The following is a 7,897-nucleotide window of genomic DNA, read 5'->3' on the forward strand; positions in this document are numbered from 1 at the left end:
ATAGATGGACTTTTTAGGGCTCACTTCCACCACCACAGATGGACTTATAAAACCTCCCAAGAAGTCTATTAGATGGGAGGAAGCAGAGGTGTGAATGTCCTGGGGCACTACTGGGGACCTTTTCAATGTAAAGTGATTTTAAAAGATTTTAATGTAACTTCCAAAGGTCATTTGATTGCTGTGTAGTATTCACCCCCAAAGGAGCGGCAGAAAATTTTGCTTTGCTTTCATTTTACTTGACAACTTATCCAAACACCAATGGTGACAAATTGGCTTTATTAAAGAAATAATAAGTCCTGAAGAGCGGAAGTGACTACCAGGATTGACAATAATAAACACAGTGCTTCCATAACAGTGATACAATTCTATATCACATCCATGGTAAGAGAGTTGGTACTCGTACTTTCCCACCAAAGAAAGGCCTTGCCTGAAATGCACAGTGGGTGGAGAATGACATTGAAAGCAATAGAAGCAAACAATCAATGCAACCAGTGTCCTCTATTGGCGATAGAAGGGTTCCACTAACTATAGAGACCTAACTGGGCTCCTTGAGGGTAGGGACTGATGTGAGTATGCAATTTACAGGGATAGGGACAATGGTAGACACTAACTCAGGTTGAACTGGATGGACTGGTGTCTTCATTCAACCTTACTAACTATGTAACTATGTTATTATGTAACTACGTAACTGGACTCTAAGCCCTTGTACACACGGTCGGAGAATCCGTCGGAATGTGTCCTATCGGACCGTGTTGTCGGATAATCCGACTGTGCGTGGTATGCATCGGACTGAGTCCGTCGGAATATCCGTCGGACCCAATTTTCCAACTTCTTGGAAATATTTTCCGACCAACTGGTTCGATCGGACATACTCCGATCATGTGTAGAGAATTTTGATCGGACCATGTGCCACGCATGCTCAGATCAAATTCCTACATCGAAGCTATTGGCTACTAGCCTGAACGTAGTCCCATCGTAACGAAATTACGTCATCACGTTCTGAATGATCGGATTTTTCGACAACTTAGTCCGACCGTGTGTATGCAACAGTTTCGGACAAGATCCGACGGGCAAAATCCGACGGACAAAATCCGACGATTTGGTTGTCAAAATCTCCGACCGTGTGTACATGGGCTTAAGATACTAAATAATCACTGACCAGTGGGTAAGTCTATCAAAGTCTGCCAGGACTGTTTTAAACTTCACAGTTGAACACTCAACCTTCAAGAGAAGGTATTTATGACCCACAGGCAGGGCAGGACTTACCATTGGGCTTGACTGGGCTCAAGCCCATGGGCCCCGCCAAATAGGGGGCCCCACCGAGATACATAGCCGAGTGTACTCAGCTCAGCTCCACTCACAGTCACGCCCAGTCACGCCCTATGATGGACATAACACAGGGACTGGGCGTCAACCTGAGCCGAGTACACTCGGATACTCTCTGCTCCGCTCGGGACTGCGACAGGACCCGAGAGCCGCCAAGAGGACCCGAGACCTGCCGAGATCTATCTCGGCGACGCCATTTTTAAACTTCAAGACTGCAATGACAAGGTTACAATTGCAAATGACACTGGGGCAAGGCTGCAAATGACAAGGCTACACTGACAAGGCTGCAATGGCACTGGACAAGGCTGCAGGTGGATGGGCAAGGCTGCAGATGGACACTGATAAGGGTGCATTGATGGGCATTTAAATGTAAGTTATTTTCCTTAAAATCCCCTCCTAAACTTCGGGTGCGTGTTATTTGCCACTGCATGTTATACGTCGATAAATCCGATAATGTATAGAAGGTAGGGCCCGAAAATGACTCAAGGCCAGGGGCCCCCACCACCCTAAGTCCTGCCCTGCCCACAGGTAAACATATCTCAGTGTAGTGTCCTAAACAACTAACAATGAAAGGTTGAATAGGATCCCTTTAATAAAGCTTTACAATAGATGGTGGTGTTCCCAAAAAGGGGTAAGCAAAATTTAACACAGCAAATGATGGCCAAAGACCACTCACCAGTCCAGTGTTTGAAAGATGTCCTTCTAGAATGCAGTCTTTTCTTTGGACACTCTTACTGGTGGATGAGAAATAGGCCACACTGTCTCTTGTAGGATTATGGCAGATGAGAGGTAGGTCACTCTATCTCTGGCATATCTTCCCATGGAAATTCTACCTATTGGGTCACATGGCTGCAGTACTAATGCAGGGAGATGAGTGGAGTTGAGCAATTGTCCTTTTTTTGCCTGTAAGGCCTCATTTCCAGATTGTGTAGTCTAGCTCCCTGGGGCCTAGTGGGTTCCCTCATGGGTCGGGTTGCCTCTCGCCGGCTGCGATACTGTCGTACTGACTAATGTCCCAGAGAGTTCTTTGTCTTCCCCTGTACAGTACCTGTAGTCTCAGGCCAGTTCACATCCACCGGTGGCATCACCCCTCTGCCTCTCCTTGCCTACCCTGCTCATTCCAGGAGTCCCTGGCAGCTCTCCCCACAGACCGAAACACATCAAATTATTGCACAGAACAAAATCACAATCTGATAGACATCAAACATGATATTGATCTGATTCCTCAGAAAGGGTAATTTCCCCATCATTTTCTCCAGCCCTCGATAAAGTCGCAATAGTGATTCAGCGCATCCGAAGGAGCCGGGTGATGTCCAAGTTTGGATTCTGTCAGTGTTCAGCTCTTCTGTGGCCCCTTTGTCTTGCCGAATGTCAGATTTTTAAATGTAAGTTATTGCATTGATTTGAATAAATAGTAATTTTTACTACACCATGAGGAGTTTTATTGTATTTCATATGTACGAGCCGATTCATTACCTGTAAGCCCTTGTACACACGGTCGGAGAGTCCGACAACCAAATCCGTCGTATTTTGTCCGACGGATTTTGTCCGAAACTGTTGTATACACACGGTCAGACGAAGTTGTCGGAAAATCTGATCGTTCAGAACCTGATGACGTTATTTCGTTATGACGGGACTATGTTCAGGCTAGTAGCCAATAGCTTTGATGTAGGAATTTGATCTGAGCATGCGTGGCACTTTGTCTGATCGGAATTCTCTACACATGATCGGAGTATGTCCGATCGGAGCTTTTTGTCGGAAAATATTTCGGGCAAGTTGGAAAAGTTGGTCCGACGGATATTCCGACGGAAACAGTCCGATGCAGACCACACACAGTTGGAATATCCGACAAAATGCTCCGATCGGACACATTCCGACGGAATCTCCGACCGTGTGTACAAGGGCTAAGAGTGATGGAGGCTACATGGAGGCCAGTGTTTGACTTATTGCCTGATATTCTCCTGAATAAGGTGAGCGGCCATTGAACTTCCTGGTGGATTTCACTCATTGCTCTTGATTAGGCACTGGACTACGTGAACAATATTTTCGCCATTTGGATTTCGAATATATATAGTTCTTTTAGCACTGTCACTTTAGTACTTTTTTTTACACTTTTTTTGCACTTGACTATTTTTTCACTTAAGGTTACTCTTGACTGGTATTTTGTTTTTTTCTGTGGTGGATTTCCCCTCACTGGATCTTCAGGTTATGTTGATTACATACGTTTTTGTTGTGTGCAAGCTCCTTTTATTGTGATTTTTATATTTTTATATATAAGCACTTTATATTGTGATTTCTACAGATTTAGCGCCTTTGCATGCATTACAATCATCACTGTTCATTTTCCCATCAGCTTTGCTGATTGTTACTTTCTTATAAATTATTATAGCCGGGTGTTATGACGTCATCTTCATCACAGTACCTACTCTGACACAGTGGCGTAACTAGAACCTTCAGGGCCCCGATGCAAGAAACCAAGAAGGGCCCCCCTGAACCCAAGCCAGGGCCCTTCCCTCCGAGTCCGGCGGTGGAACTCCAGGGCGTGGTCACAGGTATGACCTTTGTGAGCCCTGTAGTTCCACCACTGGTATCAGTAGTTTTTATTTTTAGGTGCCCCATTGGGGGACTGTCCCTAGGTAGGATGGGGTCCCCATCCCCAGAAGAGATGAGGTCCTTTTCTCCAGGGAAGATGAAGTTACTGCCCCCAGGTGAGAAGGGGTCCCTGTCCCCAGGGGGAGATGGAGGGGGTATGTAATGGTGTGTGGAGGATGGGGTCCTCTCACTCACCATGACCAAGTGACCAAGCTGTAGGCTGCACACTCATCCAAGTTGGCCTGGGCTCCATCCAGTGTGCTGGACGGGCGATCAGCATATCTCCCAGAAAGACCTTTCATCATCTGTGTATGACGGGGGAGAAGGGGGGCTGGCAGACAAGCCTACAGTGTCCTCCGGGGGGCTCTCTTAGGGCTGAACTGCATTTGTGTGCTTAAAGTTTGTTTACCTGGGAGAAGTATGCAGTGCAGTGTGGGCCGGACTTGGGGGGGGGGCGGGACTCTGGCTGGGGACAACAGACATCGGACTGAGCTGCAATGCATGGAGCAGGAAAGGGGTACTCTGAGGAGCCGGCTGAGGACACAGGTCATGCGGGGAATGCACAACTAAAGAGCATCCAGTGCGATAGTCGAGCATGGAGCTCTGCTAGTCATCCTCCACCTCCAGCCACCCATGTGCATGGTGCACTGGTACCCCTAGCTGCCTACGCTGCTGCCGGCCATATGTAGAGGGGGCTGCATGGGCCCCCTGCATCACAGGGCCCGGTTGCGGTTGCTACTGCTGCACCCCCTATAGTTACGCCCCTGCTCTGACATATGAATAGAGTAGAGCAGCCTTTTTGAACCTTTTCAACACAGCGGAATCCTTGAAATCGTTTTCTGGTCTCGGGGAACCCCTTCTAAAAATTAGAAATCTACAACTCATGATACATTAGTGTGATGGTCAGTGGGGAGAATGGTCTTTACACTTGTGGTCAGTGGGAAGAATGGTCCTTACACTTGTGGTCAGTGGGAAGAATGGTCCTTACACTGGTGGTCAGTGGGAAGAATGGTCCTTACACTTGTGGTCAGTGGGAAGAATGGTCCTTACACTTGTGGTCAGTGGGAAGAATGGTCCTTACACTGGTGGTCAGTGGGAAGAATGGTCCTTACACTTGTGGTCAGTGGGAAGAATGGTCCTTACACTTGTGGTCAGTGGGAAGAATGGTCCTCACACTTGTGCTCATTGGGAAGAATTACCTCCTTACAGATAGATAAAAGATCAATGGTTTGAGTGGGAACTTATCTGAGAGGCAGAAATTGCCCAATACTGAAGGAACCCCCAGCAACCTCTGGAGGAACCCTGGTTGAGAATCACTGGAGTAGAGGGCTGGAAATGTATGGAAGGGCAGTTTCAGGTAAAGTGGAGCCAGACACAAGCGTACATTCCTTAAAACCGCTCTACTAGAGTAATTAAGACATGCATTAAGAGTCTCTACTAATGAAGGTTTACTATTTCACAAAATGTCTTTATTAAAGTTTCTGGAGGTTTATGACCCCCAGTAATAGTCAGGACATATCAGACTCTGTATATTATATATAGTTACATAGTAGGTGAGGTTGAAAAAAGACACAAGTCCATCAAGTCTAACCCATGTGTGTGATTATATGTCAGTATTACATTGTATATCCCTGTATGTTGCGGTCGTTCAGGTGCTTATCTAATAGTTTCTTGAAACTATCGATGCCCCCCGCTGAGACCACCGCCTGTGGAAGGAAATTCCACATCATTGTCGCTCTTACAGTAAAGAACCCTCTACGTAGTTTAAGGTTAAACCTCTTTTCTTCTAAGTTTCATGAGTGGGTACATGTCTTGTTAAACTCCTTTCTGCAACAAAGTTTTATCCCTATTGTGGGGTCACCAGTACGGTATTTATATATTGTGGGGTCACCAGTACGGTATTTGTAAATTGAAATCCTATCCCCCTCTCAAGCGTCTCTTCTCCAGAGAGAATAAGTTCAGTGCTCACAACATTTCCTCATAACTAATATCCTCCAGACCCTTTATTAGCTTTGTTGCCCTTCTTTATACTCGCTCCATTTCCAGTACATCCTTTCTGAGGACTGGTGCCCAGAACTGAACAGCATACTCCAGGTGCGGCCGGACCAGAGTCTTGTAGAGCCGGAGAATTATCGTTTTATCTCTGGAGTTGATCCCCTTTTTAATGCATGACAATATTCTGTGTGCAGCAGCTTGCTATTGCTGTGCCTATCATCTACTAGGACCCCCAGAACCTTTTCCATCCTAGATTCCCTCAGAGGTTCTCCCCACCAGTGTATAGATTGCATTCAGGTTTTTGCCACCTAAATGCATTATTTTACATTTTTCTACATTGAACCTCATTTGCCATGTAGTTGCCACCCCATTAATTTGTTCAGATCTTTTTGAAAGGTTTCCACATCCTGCGGAGAAGTTATTGCCCTGCTTAGCTTAGTATTGTCTGCAAATACAGAGATGGAACTGTTTACCCCATCCCCATCCTCCAGGTCATTTATGAACAAATTAAATAGGGTTGGTCCCAGCACAGAACCCTGAGGGACCCCACTACCCACCCCTGATCATTCCGAGTACTCCCCATTTATCACCACCCTCTGAACTCGCCCTTGTAGCCAGTTTTCAATCCATGTAATCACCCTATGGTCCATGCCAACAGACCTTATTTTGTGCAGCAAACGTTTATGGGGAACTATATCAAATGCTTTTGCAAAATCCAGATACACCACATCTATGGGCCTTCCTTTATCTGGATGGCAACTCGCCTCCTCATAGAAGGTTAATAGATTGGTTTGCCAAGAACGATTCTACATGAATCCATGCTGATTACTGCTAATGATACCGTTCTCATTACTAAAATCTTGTATATAGTCCCTTATCATCCCTTCCAAGAGTTTACATACTATTGATGTTAGGCTAGCTGGTCTGTAATCCCCAGGGATGTATTTTGGGCCATTTTTAAATATTGGTGCTACATTGGCTTTTCTCCAATCAGCTGGTACCATTCCAGTCAGTAGACTGTCAGTAAAAATTAGGAACAATGGTCTGGCAATTACCTGACTGAGTTTCTTAAGTACCCTCGGGTGCAAACCATCTGGTCCTGGTGATTTATTAATGTTAAATTTCCCAAGAGGTGTAATGCTTTGCTAGAGGTGTTATGAGATGCCAATTTTATGACAGTGCCCAATTAGAAGACGTTTGAAGTTTACATACCCCTAAGCAATGTTTATTCAACTCTGATCTGCTGGAGCTGGCTGTTTTAGTGAGGCAATATTACATGGGACATGTCAGACCTCTGTCTGGACCTTGAATACAAGATTTGAATCTGATGGTTTGTCGCAGACTTGTGAATGTTGGAGGAATGGGGTTGACAATGTGTGCAACGTGTCTGCCTCCTTCTCACTCAGTCTGGTATTTATCAGACTCAAAATCATAACGCAGGCACTCACAGATTCTTGGCCTCCCGCTTGGCATGTCAATCAAAAGGAAAGAGATCTCACGGTGTGCTGGTGATAATGCTCTGAGCAGTGGGCCTTTGCTTTAAAGGGACTGCCAGCCAGGGCTACAACTGTATGTAGACAAGGAAGCATGCTATAATCATGTTTGCTATATCTCATTAATACTGTAAAAGGCTTTGCTTGTGTAGCGCTGTGATTCTTTGCCAGGCAATGTTATGGAGCAAAACCATGTTGTTGGATTGGTATTTGGCTCCCTCTACTGGTATGTAATAGAAGAAGACTTGTTTAACTTGCAAATAACAGCTAAGCAGGAAGTGACTTAATTGTTTACTTTGTGAAAGGACTCACTTACCCACAATGCCCACTCATCTACCCATGAACCCTGAGTGGCTAAACTGCATGTTGGGTAGGTTATAAAAAGCCCGGTGCAGCCATTATCTGGCTCTTTTGAATGCGTGGCCTGCCTACAGGGATCTGTGAGGGAGTGTTCTAGAGAGCGTTACCTGCATTGTGCAGAGCGGAACAGC

The sequence above is a fragment of the Lithobates pipiens genome, unplaced genomic scaffold, assembly GCF_037356315.1.
Source record: "Lithobates pipiens isolate NorthernLeopardFrog02 unplaced genomic scaffold, aLitPip1_a1.2 Scaffold_8, whole genome shotgun sequence".
Taxonomy (NCBI): Eukaryota; Metazoa; Chordata; class Amphibia; order Anura; family Ranidae; genus Lithobates; species Lithobates pipiens.